The sequence below is a fragment of the Scomber scombrus genome, chromosome 7 (assembly GCF_963691925.1).
Source record: "Scomber scombrus chromosome 7, fScoSco1.1, whole genome shotgun sequence".
NCBI classification, from domain to species: Eukaryota; Metazoa; Chordata; class Actinopteri; order Scombriformes; family Scombridae; genus Scomber; species Scomber scombrus.
The window spans coordinates 14848062-14865474 of record NC_084976.1 but is presented as its reverse complement, the minus strand read 5'-3'; the positions used below and the strand labels follow the sequence as shown (position 1 = coordinate 14865474).

General features: G+C 40.4%; 1 protein-coding gene across 3 annotated transcripts in view; it reads left to right on the top strand.

The window, feature by feature from the left end:
• The window catches only part of aplp1 (amyloid beta (A4) precursor-like protein 1), a 36297-nt gene that overhangs the window by 2260 nt on the left and 16624 nt on the right, over window positions 1-17413 (top strand). The window contains exon 1 of one of the 3 annotated variants that reach the window (XM_062422963.1): window positions 13790-13808. The exons of the other annotated variants lie outside the window; for them this stretch is intronic. The gene's annotated coding sequence lies outside the window, so the exon portion shown is untranslated. Of the gene's footprint in view, window positions 1-13789; window positions 13809-17413 lie in introns of those variants that run through there. 3 annotated transcript variants of the gene reach the window in all.

Here is a 17413-nt window from a genome sequence, read left to right as displayed (position 1 = left end):
ATAGAATCAACCACCTTCATGGGCAGCCTGTAAACATGTATAGTAGTCTGACATTAATGGAATAATAAATCACAATTTGATACATGTCATAATATAAAGATGGGGGATATGATGATACATATACTGTGAGAAAATGTACTTTTGTCAGCTGATTGTGTCAGATTTTGCCATGTCATTTATGTCAATTATACAATGGTAGCTAACCCTTGAACATCTTTGAGCATATAGGCCAATATTGCACATCTATGAGCAAGACTGATTATGGCACTATTAGATTTGTGACTAAGAACTGGCTTAATTAGCCAAAAACAGACATTCCTGGACAGACAGACAGACAGACAGACAGACAGACAGATAGATAGATAGATAGATAGATAGATAGATAGATAGATAGATAGATAGATAGATAGATAGATAGATAGATAGATAGATAGATAGATGTTGTGAAGTTAATTTACATATTCGGTAAAGAAAGGATTTTATCTATATTGCTGACCTCTGTCACGATATAATACATTTTATACAAACTCCTATCGAGGAGTGACACTGACAAATCGAGATGTTTTATCACAAATTCATATACAAATACAAATATTGCCATAAAGAAATCTTGATCATTCATTTGCAGCATTGCCTACAATGGTCCATTAAAACTAGAATACTTGGTTAGTGTTAGCACTGTCGTGCAAACCTTGAATAAAAGGCACACAGAGAGGTCCCACTGATGCAGTATCCCACTAGGATTTGTCCCGAATGGCCAGTACACCACTGTTCATCAACAAACACAAAGCCAGACTAGATATAGAGAGCTCAGAAAATCTGATTCAAATTCAGCATTTTAATAACCACTGTTGGGACTTCAGGTATGCTTAACTTCAGCCAACCAGGCCTGTATTTATCAAGATAAATGACTGCAGTGTGAATTCTAGAGGAACAGTAGTGGCAGACCCAAAACCCAGAAACAAACCTATCTACAGGTTACAGGAAATAAAGGGAGCCTAGGAAAGCATAAAACATAAATAGAGGAAATAGGGAGAGAGCAGGGACTTTTTATGAGGGGAAGTGAAGAGTAGAGGGATAGGAAGCACATTGTAGAATGGCTGCAGATTAAATAAAAATGAGTGAGTCACAAAGTTGCTGTGTAGTCTGCCCCCAGCCCCCACCCACTGTACCACCACATCACCACAAGCAGTAATTTCAGGCTTTGTGCTGGAATACAGCCACACAAATTCATGCACCTCCCACCCCCATCTGCCATTCAATGCGGTAACACAAGAGGATTTGTTAAAAAAAAAGAAGGGAAAAAGATAAGGACAACCAGATCTCTCTCTCTCTCACTCCCACTCTCTCTCTCTCTCTCTCTCTCTCTCTCTCTCTCTCTCTCTCTCTCTCTCTCTCTCTCTCTTTCTCTCTCTTTCTCTCCTCTCTCTCTCTCTCTCTCTCCCAAACACACGCACACACTCTGCCCTACACTCACTTAATTAATTTTAGAGCCAAGAGATAATCGGGTTCCACTAATGGATTCCCGTGTGTGCCATTCTCTACTATATCTGTGTGCCAGTGGGCATAAAACGTACCATTTTATTGTATCACATGTTTTTTCTCTCTGTTCTCTGTGTATCTGGCTTTCTTTCCAAGTTTTTGAAGAGTGGCACACACAGTACCTGGAGTAAATCCTGCAGAGTCATTGTGAATCGAGAGCAGCACAGTACTGGAGGAAAGGACTGCTATAAATGTGTCATAGCAATCGAGCTGTTACCAGAGGTGACAAACTAATGAATGCTATTAATGCACCCTTTGGGCCATGCTTGCAATTGACAACACTGAAACAGCGCCTTGTGTTGTGTGGTTCAGAGGGGTTATTGTGGGTTTTCATCTCCATTATCGTCTAGTCGAGTCTGTGGTGGAAATGAGGAAAGTATATATTTGTGTTTGTGTTTCCAGGCGTGTAGTTCATCCAGCTATTCCATGGAAAATAAGTTGACATCAATTGCACAATTATGCGGCATCCTCCCTCTAGGTTCAAGGAGGCTCTGCCAAATCCTGGTTTAGATTACTCAATCTTGTCTCCTGGCCTTTCTGAAATATTTCAAATTATGGGTCCCAGCTGGAAAGGGAAGTAATTCCCAATTCAGAGTTTAATGATATTTCACTTTATGTTGTCTCTATAGCCTGTCATAAAGTAATCCGCTGCATTTGAGGAGTTAATTTCTTCAGCTTCCTAGACTGCGCAATGTTTCTAGGTTACACATAATCAAGGAAGAGCTTCTTTTTTTTTTTTTTTAAGAATTTAGATTAAAGCCACTTTCAGTTTCTAAAAGATTACTTTACCTTTCATCATCTACTCAGTGATGGGGAAAGCCTTCCAAGCTTTGAATATGTGTAGGTCAGTTATGATCTCTTGCACCTGTGTCTGTAAAAGCTAGATGGGACTGTGTGCAAGTGTCTTCTGAGTGTGTTTGCATGTCCTATGTCTGTCCAATGTCACCTAGAGGGATTGAGACGGTAGCATATTCTTTCTCATCACATCAAGCTCTGGCCCCTCTGACGAATCTTGCAGGGCAGAGATATCACTGCATTCCAAGGTCTTCACACCCCACACAACTGCCTCAGTAAGCCTAATGGGTTGGATTTCTGTGGAAAAAAAGTTTAACGCCAGGGTGAAGCGAGATGTTTCGTCCTGCCGCAGCCACTGAGAGGTTTCAGAGGAGCCCCCTCTAAAAACATCTGCAGTGTGGCGATAACACTTGTCCTGTCGTGTTTGGGAGGGGGGAAAGAGTGAGAGTGCAGTAAAAGAGATTGAGGGCTGGTTGGAGAGAGACAGAGAGAGAGGGGATTGCCCTGGCACAGTGGATGATTTGAGAAACGGAGAGCCTGAGGGGTGAAGGAGGAGAGAGAGTCTAAGTGATGCAGAGCATGTAGAATGTTATGTGGGTTGCAGGATGGAGTGCATGATAATGGAGGAGTCCGGCCTTATTGCTACTCAGCCTGAGCAGCTGGGAGAGCAGAGAGATCCATCTCTGTCATGTACGTGTATTCACAGGTGGCCTTAAAATGAGACGAGGAGTGGGGAGGGACACAGGCAAGAAAAAGCCTGTGGTCAGTGTGGTGCACTGGGTTGTATGAAATCAGAACTGCAAATCTAATTTCCTAAACGCCCCCGGCTGCAGGGTTTGAGAGAGTGTGGGGTTGTTGTGTCCACTGAGACTGATCAGGCCATTATGAACATTTTGTAGAAGAACATTGTGGAAACGGTCAGAGAGGGAAATGGATGTACTTTTTGGCAGGTCATTTCTGCTCTGCCATCATTTTTGCACAGCTTTGTCAGAAGGACTCAAAGCTCAATTTTATCATATGAACCCAAAGGTACTGTTATACCAATGGGTAGAAATCACTGTTTTCTCAGATATACACAATTAGGTCACACACTCCACGTCATTCCACAGATAACTCAGTACACAGACTCACACAGACATTCACCACACATTTGCTGCTTTATAAAGATGACATACTGCAGAAGCTGCATCAATTATTGAAGGTCTGGGCTCTCGCTTGTCAGTGAGGCTTTAGCAGTTGCACGCACCCTTCCAATGCTCCGACATCATCCCTCTCTCTTCATGCTACCTGGTTTTTGTATACCCCACTCCCCCACCCCTCCCTTCTACACCCTCCAGGTCCACTCCCCAGATTTGTACACAAAAGAAAATCCCCATGCCTGTCTCCTCCCTGCCTCTGTCCTGCTCATCCATTCTCACCACCCCAACCCCCCCACCCCTCCTCTCTGTCTCTGCCCTAGCCTTCTCTGTTCTCCCTGCCATATCCCAGAGGCACTCCTTACCCCTCTCATACCCACTCTCTTAGACACTGCTCCTTCCATCTGTCTCAGCAGCTTTCAGTGGCCAGTGACATCTTTTCACTTTCCTCAAGTATACTTTGATTGTCCTTGAATTATTCATGCGCCAAACTCACTCTTTATTTTATTTTTTGCACTTTGCTATTCCTGCTGTTTTCCTTTCATTTTTCATATTTGAATCTGCCTGTCTTTATTTGCATCTTTTGGTTATCCCATTCCTTGCCAGCTCAACTTAATAATGCTGATTTACACAGTGTAATATATGAATCTGTCTATGGTGAATATTCAGTGTCCTCATGATTCAGTTCGATTATGATTCACCTGTCACCGATTCGATTGCCCAATGCACATCGATGCATCTCAGTGTATCACATCCTTAATATTCTATATTACTGAAAAAATCAGGCTACAACACTCTATATGCAGCTGCATCTTTTCCAGTAATTGTGTGACCCGCCTCAGTACATAAACATTACAAAAGACATACACATGTAATGGCTACTTGACTGGCATTACTCAATGACTCCTTTACTTGGTTAGAAATTTCCACACATCTAGTCTGTGGTGAGTTTTACTCTCTCTCTCTCTCTCTCTCTCTCTCTCTGTCTCTCTCTGTGTGTGTGTGTGTGTGTGTGTGTGTGTGTGTGTGTGTGTGTGTGTGTGTGTGTGTGTGTGTGTGTGTGTGTGTGTGTGTGTTTGTGTGTGTGTGTTTGTCTTTTGGTTAAACTCATTTTCTCTGAATCTATGTCATCAGCTCCTTTCAGTTTTTAGTGATTTCCTGAAAATCTGCTGTGGCAACAGTAAAGTCGATTTTATGTGATAGTAGATATTCAGTTAATGCCTGTTTTTGAACTTAAATAAGTGGTATGGCAATTAAATGTAAGCTCATCAATGATTATGATCACCCAAAGAGAAAAAAACATATCCGCTCTTAAAGTTTGGTATTTTTCCCCAAATATGGGAGCCAAGTAGACTGCTTGCCAACTGTTGTTTATTTACCAGTGTTTAATGTGTTCTAGGGGTGGAATTTCCTGTAGAGGAGGGTACATTTCCACCAAGGGAGTCTCAAACATACCCTCTTTTCCCTTGAGACACAATGTTCCCACATTTGACTAAAGAATTCAGCATAGACTACAGAAAAAAGCTGCCTGCATTTGACTCTGCCTAGATTTTATAGAGTATGCACAGATGGTTTGCCCACCAAGCTGGTGGTGGAAACATGATAAAGATATACATGATAAAAGAGACTCAGGTGCTGCTGTGTTTACTGTTAATCATCAACAAAAAGATTCAGCTAGAGATGGGGAGAGACAGATAGTTTTTTATTATTTTCTCAGCTTAGGGTCGTCATCACACTCACCAAGGCCAAGCTGTGCCAATTAACAGTTAATACTCAACCAGGCTCGGCTGAAAAATTGGACTAGTCTAGCTGTGGCTTGGAAGAAGAATGTAATGAAAGTACAAATGGAGGTACCAGGGCATGGTAAGGGGTCTTTTGTACAGATAATCTTAAACGCTTAAACAATTTTCTCTTCAGTTGGACAGTGCATGGAGACTTTATAGCCTGAGGAAATGAGATAACACTAATATTTAATCTACTGAGTGATTCTGCAGCACAGACCAGCAGACTACACAGCACGCATTATCTTACCAGAGTGGCCCAGTTTAAAATAACACGGAGAGGACTAAAGCAAGACAGCACATGTCAGCTTGACATGATTTCAGTTGTCATTATTATTTTCTTGTCAGTGTGCTTTCTACTGCTCCTGGAATTCCTGAGTTTTTGTGTTTTGTTACCAGCAGTTGACAGAACAGCAGTTGCACCACCTTGCTAGTTAACATGGGGAAAAGGTATATCCGATACAGTCTTGATTGACTGATCCTGTGATAATCAGATTATTCGTATAAGAGGTTGTGAGCAGAGCAAAGGGAATGTCTAAAGGACAGAGAGTTGTTCAAGTTGATTAAAACAAAATGGAAAGATACTCAGTTGTATTGCAACATGCTGGGTGTGTGACTCTGAAGTAGAGGAACATGTGAGCAATCAATAAGTCAGCTACTGACTCACCACACCAGCTGCTAGTGAGCAAGAATGAGCTCATCAAAAATAAATCCTATACTAATAATTTTATTATCACTAATAATAATAGTAATAGTGGTGAGTATCGTTTATATAGTCATTTTTCTTCATTGATACAATAATTTGTTTTCATTTCATTTATAAATTGTTAAAAAATGTAATATAGAGAATCCCCATCACAATTTTTCTCGGAGCAAATGTTATCAATTTAAATTATTTGAATTTGTCCAAACCAAAGATATTCACTTTACAGTGACAGAAAATAAACGAAAAGCAGCACATTTTCACCTAAAACCTGAACATTTTATCATGATGAATGACCTTGATAATAAATGACATAAACTTAACACAAACACAACACAAAAAACAACAAAATAAAACATTAAAAAGTGACATAAGAAAAATGTGGGTTATCAGTTTTGCAATTGATTGATTAAAGTTACTCTTACCTTTCTTGCATTTCACACAGCCCTTTAAAAAAACTTGAACAGCGACAACCCCTCCTCTCTCCTATGTCCTCCACCCCCGCACTCGCCCCCCCTCCGCGAACACGCACTATATATATATAGTTTTCTTTTTCCCCGTGGGAGCAGCTGGAAGTGGAAGCTGGCCCGCTTTTGTCGGTCATTGTCAGTCGCTACTGGCTGTTTACGGCTATTTCCGTGGATCATGGATGTATTATAGTGGATCCACAACAGACCAATGATATGATTGGTCAGAGTTTTCACAGAATATTGTGAGAATGGAATAATTATTAGTTTCTATGCCTGGTGGATCTCTCTAACATTTTAGAGTGCCATTACCTTATTAATAGCATTTTAACCTAAACAAAAAAATGTGTAAAAATGTAACAAAGGTAAGGGTAGCTTTAATTAATTATGATTATATTGTATTCATTTGACTTTATAGATTTTAAACATTTCTATAATAATGGCCAATAATAATTCTAATTCTTGTTTCAACTGATATTATATCTAATATATTCAGATTAAATTATTATTCAACAACTTTTTTCTAGGAACTATTACATAATTAGACATTATTGGTATTGTAGAAATATCTTTAAGAAAGATATTTGTGCTCTCTCTGAAGAGTAAGAGATTGAAGAAAGAATTTTCTCTGGTATAACAGGAGGATATAATAAGCCCAACTCAGCAGGGCCTAGTATTGCATAAGTAACTGAAGTGGCGTGTAAACAACAAACAGCCAGTAATAGGGAAAGCTAACCAAGGATTAAGCTAGCGATCTACCGGGGATAGAAAGTCAAATCAAACATATGGGGACTCTTTCATGTGAGAAAGAAAGAGAGAGCAAGGCAGACTGATAACAAGCTGGAGAGAGAGAGAGAGAGAAAGAGACTGAGTGACATGCTTGAAATTCTGTAGGGAACCAGTTGCTACGGTAACAGGGGAGGTAGCTGGCTCTTGTGGGTGGTGTAACCATGGCAACTACACCTCAGTGGCCAAGTGATGCTGAGAGGGAGAGCATAGAGGAGTAGGCTCAAAAAATGTGTGTTTACAGGTTCGATGGGAATAAATGAAACAGATGAAGAGGACGGCAAGTGTCTTGAAACATGGGAGCATGACATCAGGCTGTTTTATCAAAATTGCAATGAGCTCAACCTTGATTTCTTTGCTTTGTGTAGATGGCAAGCTGGTCCAAGCTGACACTGCATTCACTGTTTGTCCTGCTGTTCATTGACAGAGCATTTCATTACCATAAGCCAATGATGCTGTGCAGGGCAACACACTCGCTGGGAGACCTGGGAAGAGGTTATCCCCTCAATATGTCTTTGCAGTTTGTTGGGGTCAAACTAGCCATGCTGGGCTCTTGTATCTGTGAAAGTGTACACTCTGACCTCACACGGGGAGTTAAAGACCACTTTGTTCCCACCATGGTGATACCACATGCCTCCAAATGTGAGAAACATGTTGTGAATTTGATTTAAATGTTCCATACAAGTAGTTGTAGTATAATGTACAGTATATGTTATGGCTCTAGAGTGGTCGCCACTAATAAATACATCAAGTATTACTTTCAGCATTCTGGTCACATTCCTACCTCAACAAATTCACATAATAATATTAATGAATACACACAGCTACACGCCACTCTGCGTCTACCTCACTTTCTCTTTGTGTGGTTCACACAACATATGTATATATATTTATATATAACCTCAAAGCTTCATTTCCATAAGATGCATCTGGTAGACAGGCTCCCATGGGAGTTGGCACATTGTGATCACAATTGTATATATGCATAAATATTAGACAAAGAGAAAGAGATGTATGAATGTTTTAACCCCTATTCCCCCATCCACCTTTAACCCCCTAGGCCCCTCTACTCTCCACCCCCTCCCATGCTGCCGCCTCTCTACCCACACAGGATATTACTCCTGCTGCCATTGTCAGTCTTTGCCATTTGACTTGCTCTGCCACTTTATACATTTAGTTCATCACAGCTTTATTTATTTGACAGCCATTTAAAATACACAATTCATTATGGAATAAGAAATAAGAAACATATACAAGGTTGACAAGAGAGGAGAGATTATCAGGTGAATAGTTGTATATTAACAAAGTATTTGTACCATTAATGCAGAGAGCATGAGAGGTCATCTTAAGTCCTATCGGTACATTATTGCCCTGAAATACTCCTGATTTCCTGAAAAGTATATTATATATAATGCAATGTTTCACTTGCAGATTTCAGTTTCAATGCAGTTTAGTGTGTTTCCATGATGTATTAATGAAACTTTATCTTGTATTTTAAGATGTTGTTAGTTTCAAGAAAACTCAACAAACTGTTTCATCTGATCATCATAGTTTTTTCACTCTATTGGCAGATTCCTATACTTGTTTTAACAAGCACGAGTTGCAGTGTACACAGATCTTTAAAGGATACACATACCAGCTATGTGCAATACTCAGAAAGTGCATGATGTCACACGGAAAGTAAAATTAAAACTGAGAGAGAGAGAGATGACTTGCAGATCCAAAGGAGAATACCAAGGAAGAAAGACTTCAGTACAAACATTCTGCAAAAGACAGCAGAGTCAAAGGCAGAGTGTGGTGCCTGAGAGGCAGAAAAGGCCGAGTGGGAGATAAGAAGTTGGCAAAACAATGTGTCAGATCTTGTTGGCGCTGGTTGCCTGCTATTTGTCAGGGAGACTGTAGGAAGACAGTCTATCCATAAGTGGATCAATTATTACAGTATTGTAACCTAAACATGCCCTCATTTAGGCTTTGAAATTCCCTTAATCTACTTAAAAGATGCTCAAGGGCATTAAATTGTTACTTTAAGAGCGCCAGAGTCCCCGTGCACAAAATGCACACATTGACAAACACACACACACATACACAGTTAAGTCAAATTCCTCACTTAACTGTAGAAAATAAAGTTGCCATCTGTTTATATTGCCATCCCTCTTTGACCTGCTAAATCAGGATTTGGTTCCAGGGTGGAATACCAATATCACACTCGTAAAACATCCAGCTTGAGTTGCTAATTCATAACATTCATAATAATGATACTCTGATGTATTTATACATTATTCATTATTGGAATTTGCTCATGTTTTTTATTGTAAAAAGGTTTTAAACTGCATGGAAGAAAAGTAATCATCTCAGTGTTTAATACATTTAAGCTGTTCACATTTGTGACAATGCATGAAAATGTTTGCTAATAGAACTTTGAACCTTTGAGTCCCAGATATGACTCAAGCACTTTGCATGTACTTACTGTATAACTACAGATTTGGAGAGCTTGTTTGCATTGTGTCAATCTCTTATCTGCCTGCAGAATATCCCTGATTCAGTGGCAATTGTGTTGACATTAGGATGTTTCAGATGGACCTGCACCACTCAAATCTCTGCTAAGCCTTTGATTCCTTCAATCCCCCGAGGTAGCTCTTCAGCTCGAAATCACATCTGCAGGCTCACAGTGTTTGGCATTAACATGTTGGCATTCCCATGTTGTGTTGCTTAACTGTGAAGGAGGTTCAGCGGTGTTACATAACAGCAGAAATTCATCAACAATTCTACCGAAAGGATGAAATCATTTCAGTTTGGCTGTGTTAAAGAAACAGAATCACACAGGCATCTAATATTCCCGGAATCTCTGTTTTCCTGGCTGGATTCATGAAACATTATGATGCAGTTGTTACCCGCCCCACATCACCCCCACCTCCATCCCCCGCAGGAGGCATCAGCACATAGAGAATTGTGAAAAATGTTTTAGTCCTGAAAACATGCACAGTGTGGCGTCATTATGGTGCATGACTCAGAAGAAGCATTTGTTGGAATGTGGGTGGAACAGAGAGGCAGCCAAGTACATGTTTTCAACCTACTTTCCGCAACAGAAGTATCGCAATCACTTTTTCATTCCAAATATTGCTCAATGCAGCCTTTCCATAAAACTGGGAACACCACGCATGAAATCAATCTGTGGGAGTTTCCTGTTTTGCTGTTTTTGTTTTTGTTTTTATATGAGCCTTACCACAGATGATGTTGAAAGGCAGGATGTTTGTTAAAAAGGCTCACAGGACACATAACAATATGGAAGTCAAATTCAGGTGTGTGCATTATGAATTGTATTATGAAGAGAGAGATAGGCTCCTGTGGGCATGGAGCTTCAATTGAGTCCCATAGTGTTATCATACATCAGGGAGGTCTTGTGATTCCGGGAGGAGGCAGCAACCTTTACAGAAGAGAGAAATCAGCCGTGACTCTTTCCTATCCCCCAGCTGCAGCAGCCTGTAGAGTGATACAAATATGTGTGCAAATATATTAGCTAAATCATTGTGGAAGGATCTACCACCCCAATGTTGGGCACAGCTCGGGGTAAACGTGCTCTAAATACCCACAGCCATGAAATGTGTTGGCATTGCCAGCCCTCAAATCTATGGAGTCTCTTGCAGTGATGCCAGCTGACATGTCCTGTATTTTAAGCTATACTTGAAATTAAATCAAATATCAGGAGCTGGTTATGGCTGCTGTTTCAGACTGAGATGAACCCTGGTGATTATGGGGCCATCTGCTCCCCATGTGCCGAGCTGGAGGCTGGACGACTGTAATCTGGACTGATGAAGCATGACTTAGTGAAGGCTGTTATTTTGCATCTTTGCAACCCCAAGCCTCTGTCATGATTGTAGGTGATTACTTTTTAAAATTTGGTATTTAGTTTAGTATTACTATATTAGTAAGATATTTTACAGATATGTCTGCATTACAGTCTGCAGCTAAGACACAATGCATAAAACACAGTGCAATATATTCCACTCTGCCCATCAGTGTCCTGAATAGAAAATGAATGGCCTCAATTAGACATTAGTCAGAGAGATAATAATAATAATGAGTGTCAGTGTGCAGAACTAACCTGCTCTATCTCCCTTTGTCCCCTCTGCACCATGAGAGTCTGGCTGACTAATGTTACTACTCTCTAATAACTACATGCCACACCAGGAAGAGGCCTGATGGAGCCTATGAATAATTAACTAACATGATTACAATGATGAATGCTCCCAAATCTATCTGGCCATTTAGCACCGGCCTAGGGAGGGAGGCCAAACAGCAGAGTGTCAAGCATTGTGTGAAAGCTGTTAGGGAGGGAGAGGGACACAACAGTGATATCAAGGATAGGGCAGCTGGGGTTGGATTGAGCTCAGCCTTGAAGGAAAGGAGAGAGAGGAAAATAGAGAAAAATTGAAGGAGGGGCCCACGAGAGCAGGAAGACACCCACTATTCAGCCATCTGTGCCATTGAGGAGCACAAAGACATGCTCAGGAAGACCCTTGTGTGTGTGTACATGTGTGTGTGTTTCATACAGACCTGAGTTATTCATCTATGAGGGCAATTTGTACGTGGGTGTGATCTACACTAGTGATGGCAATTGGCCAGTCCACAATATTATAGCCTACTCATCAGGAGTAATCCTAGCTAGCTGGGCTTTTCACACAGGACATGACAAAGCTCATATTACAATTATAATTACATTATTTATTATTACAGCTATTATCACATTATTTGAAGTATAAAACCTCTACTGAAGCAGCACATCCAGCATTGAAAACAAATGCATAAGGTAAAAGTGTTGCTGCCTGGAGCTTTGATACTTTAAGACTGCTTCCTTTCTCCAAGTAGGGGACATTTTGCCTGAAACACCTGCTGTAATTTCACACGTTCACATGTTGTTTTATCCTTGTGATGTATGGTTGTTTTATTACACTGTCACAACATGGTGTATTTTGGTCAGATGGGATATCCTGGATCCATGTTGCTAAGTAAGGATTAGCTCCTCGGGGGTCTGACATCTTAAGTTAATCATTTGCTGTCAAGCAAGCTCCCTGCAATATCTCTGACCAGTGCCCCTTTATTAGGCACACCTTGCTAGTACCGTGTTGGTACCGCTTTTTGCCATAAGAACTTTCTTAACTCTTCGTGGCATAGATTCAACATTCATATTCTGTTCCAAGGCTTTCAAGTTTTCAAATGTCTGGTTTTGTCTGACCAATAGTCCAAAATCTGGGCATATACAGGGCTTGTAGCTCAGATTTAGAGCATGTAAGATTACAAAGAAGAACAGAACAAATGAATTGTAGATAAATTAAACTCAGAGAAACTTGGCAGGATAAAGCAGAAATAAACAGAATCAATCACAGTTAAATGCAAAGTAATAAAGTGATATCAAAAGCCTTGTGTGACTGCAGCAATATATCTCACATGAAATATTTCTCCCAACACAGCAGCACTAAAGGACTGTGTGTCTACTTGAAACCTCTGATGCATTTATGGCATGCTGCACCAATGTACGGTCTGGCTGCAACTTGCAAAAGGTGACAAATGATGGGTGGCCCCTCCCCTCCGCCGCTACTGCTCTGGCTTGCTTGCCAGGGCCAGGAGATTGCATCATTACAGTGAATGAAGTCATCCTGCAACATAAGGGTGGAACAGGTGCTGAAAATTTAATTAGAACATGGCGGAAGAACATGTAAATGTACTGCCCTGGCCTCAAACTCAGCCCTGAGTATTTATGTTGCAAAATCATAACTTATTATTTTTTTCTGCTATCATTTTGAAAGCTCTACGCTGCAACAAAATTTCCTCAACTAAAGGGATTTCTGTGAAAATATAATTAACCGTTATTATATCTGCACCAGCTGTTCCTCAACTTTTGGTCCAGTGCACAGTGTGTTCTCATCTTTTTGGGAGCACTTGGTTTCCTTCTAACACGTTCGCTCTGCTATGGAGAAAATGGACATGCTCATGTGATTACAAAGTCAAACAGCACAGTCAGTATGCGGTGGATATGGAGAAGCAGAGCACAGAAAAATAGAATATCAAAGGAGCAAACAGAAGCGAAGAACCTGGTGAAAAGGCAGAAAGTCAATCGATGTCTCTGGCTTTATATCACCAGGTCATTATTAATGATGCAGCATTCTCTGCAGTGGGGAGCTGTCAGGCTTCTGGGCTGTCTGCCTGTTCAGCCTCATCAGCACTAGGACATGATATGTGGGACTCAGGATGGTTGAACAGCAACGCCTTATCAACCTCTGAACCGCCTTCCCCCTCCCCACACTGTACAGAGAGGCACACACGCTTCAGTACACTACAAGTACCCTCACTGAAACATCAAGAGCACTCCACTGCCTTTCGTTTACTGGAGAAGAAGCATAATTGTTGACAGATTGTGAAGCATTGTTGTGAAGCCAACTGGACCAGTGTGGAGACTGGTAGTGTTCAGAGAGGTTTACACTGCCGTGCTCAACCCACGATAGTCTTAACTGGCATAAAATGGAAACTGTGTATACCATCAAGACACTGAAAACCTTTGACTGCATATTTGTCAGTCCAAAGGGAAATTCAGCTATGATCTGTAAGTATAAAACATGGACAAAACAGCTCAATCAAGGCACACGAACATGATTCATTCACTTTAGCCAAAGCTATTTTTAGCTGTGAATGAAATCCTAATCCTTCACAGCAGAGAGGTATTGCCTGCAGCCATGTAATCTGCATCTTGTCAATATGGCAATGTATCTCCTAAACAACCTAAAGCACAGTGAGAAAAAAAGCTTTTAATTTTTTTTGTAAAAACAAAAAACAATCTACCTGTTTTGGTAACATTTCAGTAAAATTAAGAACATTATACTTAATCAAATACGTTTTGAATTATTTTTATTCAACTCAGGTAAACGATATATTTGGTTTTTACTACTTTAATCTTAAAAAATAAAGTAGATGCATGCAACAGAGATGCATGTGCAGCAGTCTCTCATCCACAACATTTGCAGACCCTCTTTTCCAAAGGGCAATATGTATCAGGCAGACTTTGCACTGGGTTGACTAACTGATTTGCTATTTAAACAAGATTAGTTACTTGGCAGATCCTCTCCTCTGTCCCGTGGTATACACACATAGACAACAGCACTCTGGCAAATAAAGTCCTGGCTAGGCTTAAGGATGGATATCGCAGTTGATTATACATAAATATTCACATGTGATCTAGGGCTTAACATAATGCAATTTATTGAGTTGAGCAAAATGTACATTAAAAGGTATTTATGGATATACTGTAGCATTAATTGTCTGACTTAATTGTAAAAGATGTATTCTTTAGTTAATGTAATGTAGTAATTAAGAGGTCATAGAGCAGTTTATGGTGACTAAACATGACTTAAAAGTGTATGTTTTTGATACAAGTGCATCCGTTACACCACAACATTCGCTGGAAAGAAATCAGGATTCTGTCATTATACCTGAGTTCAAGCACAGTCTTGTCAGATGTTCCCTGAACCTTAGTGTTGCATTAACTGATTACACAAGTCAGTGTTTATTTTTTACCACAACAAGATCCATAATCTGACCAATCTACACCAGTCACTATATAAACAAAAATGTCAAGTACCATAAAAGCGTTCTTGATTTTACCATTCTGGGTAAGAATAAAAACAGTCTGACGCACACTGATGACAGTTTCTGTGATTGCTGTGAGAATACAATGAAACACCTACAAATGTAATGTGTGGCATTCACACAACAAGGTCTATGTGACATTGGCCCATGAGTGATGTTCATGTGACACTGTTGCCATGGTTTTCTATTAGTGGTAAACAGCAGAAGGAGATGGAGTGATTATACTAAAAAAAACTGGGTTATAAACAAGCAGGAGGTTTTCTGCTTCCATGGCGCACCGATCGGGATGCCCAACAAAAATGTTGATCTTAAAACAGTAATTCTTATTAAGGGTTATCACAAGAGGGAGATCTAATCTGGTCCCAGATCAGGCTGGAGATTGGGTGTGCGGCCTTGCTTTGCTGGAGGTCAGGGCCTCAGGCTCCTGATGGACTGCTATTGATTGGGGGAAACGTGGCGATACAGTTGCAGTCGCTCAGCATTGATTTTCAGCAAGTGCAGTAGTGGAGAGCAGGCAAAATGAGAGAGCTGGACCAGAGGGAGCTGCCAGGTTATCTTCTCAAATATCCGGAAGTTGTTTTTTTCCTCTTTTTTGTGGCACTGACCTTCCCTGAGTCAAAGAGAGATATCTATTTAGACATTAGTTCAGCAGCCAAACTAGATCGGCTGTTTCAGCAGCTTCAGCAATGGTTTCTTTGCTTATCCAACAGTGCACTTAACCAATAAAAAGATCCAGTACAGATTCTCATGCTGTGACACCAGAATTAAGAGTTTAAGTTAAAACATTTGTTGTCTGTGAACTTAATATTAATAACTTAATGCAAATAATCTATGCAATATTGTAAATCATTTTCCAAATTATACTAAAGTAATTTTGCATTTTTTATTTTTCTTTCCCAACCCAAAGCAGCCATTGTATTCATTAATTTGACTCAGTGGTGATCATTAACTTACAGGGAATTGCTTGAGGTGGGTAATCCATCACAGTGGAGACATCAGCATGTGCTGGCGAGCCTGAGAAGACAAACAATGACAAAATATTTACAACAAGAAAAGGAAAAAGTCATTGTTGTAGCTTCTCACACTTGAAAAATTAGTTATGTTCCAAGCAGATAAAGTAATTGTTGTGCTGCAGCATGTGACAGACTACAACTACCACATAATAATGACTTTGAAAAGTATACAACTGAGCATTTTGTTCACAGCCCATGACCATGATAGTGGTTTACTTCACTGGGTGGGATGGATTACTTGTCTCAAGCAACTTTGCAATCTTCTGCTAAATGATATTCAGAAAATACCAATATGAACTGAACTAACCATGGCCTGTAAGTTTGGAAAAATGCATTCATAATTCTGAAAAAACACACTTTGCTTTGGGAAATGGTCAGCAGTAATGAAAAGTAGATGTGTAATTTGTAAGAAATCTGCTAAGACACGCAAAAACACAAACTCCTCTTAGCGTAATTAAAATGCACAGACTGCTCAGGGCTTATTATATTTATTGTACATTTACTCAAAGGGTTTTATATATTTATTTTATTCCATGTGAATTTTAATTAGGACTTCAAACACTCGAGCTGCGGTCGGCCAAAGCAGGGCTTCCCTTTGATCAGGCGTCACTCTCTCATATTTTTTCTCCTCAGTTTCTTCCCTTTGGGCAACTTCCTTCTAATTGGCTCGGCGTCGCTCGTCTTGTCTGTCGTCAGCAGGTCTATCTCGCTATCTGTCAGTGCAGATGAAAGGATATGAGCTTTACATAGGCTTGGGAGTTGGGGATTGCCTTTTTGAGGAGTTTCAGGGCTGGACAGTAAACATTTTTGCATGTTCTCTACTGCGAATGTTATTGCCAAATGCTGCACATCATTGTCCCACAGGAGGCTTTCTTATTGTCTTTGGTAAACAGTTTGTTTTTGCACCAGAGATGACTCAGACCTCCAGTGGAACTTTACATACTTTGTCATGATTCTTGAATGCTCACTGCTGTCAAATCACCTAAAAAGTCCTATTTTGTTTGTAAAGGTTGATGGAGTCATTGTTTGTGCAGTTTACAGAGCTTTTTCCTCCCCACCTAACCCCTCCCCTCTCTTATTCCTCCCTGGGCTCTCTCTGTCTCTGTGCTGTGTGTTAATGTAGTGAAGTGGCCCATCGGTCAATGAGCTTGTATTAACACCTGACTCCCAGCCCTAGCTGCTGTTTGTTCCTCTATGTGGGGTCCCCTGGGCCCTCCCCCAGGCAGAGGCAACATATCCCTCGATCAATAACAACATCCTAGAAGGAGAAGAAGGAAGGGGGCAATCTTTTACATACTCTTGTATATTTTTTCCTTTACACTCTCCTGTTCATCCACCCATTCCCTCTTTTCTCAGCTCTCAGTGCTAATAGGAAACAGGGAGGATAGACTGACAGTCAATAAGTCAGGCTTTTTATTGGCTCTTCTTGTCATTCACTTCAGGTTATTTCAACTTCTATGGATCTTTCCTTGAATTTTAAGGTCGCCAATATTCTTTTAAAGCTTGCAGTGTGCACTCAATTCTCCTGTGCATTAGCTTTCTCTTCCTTCCT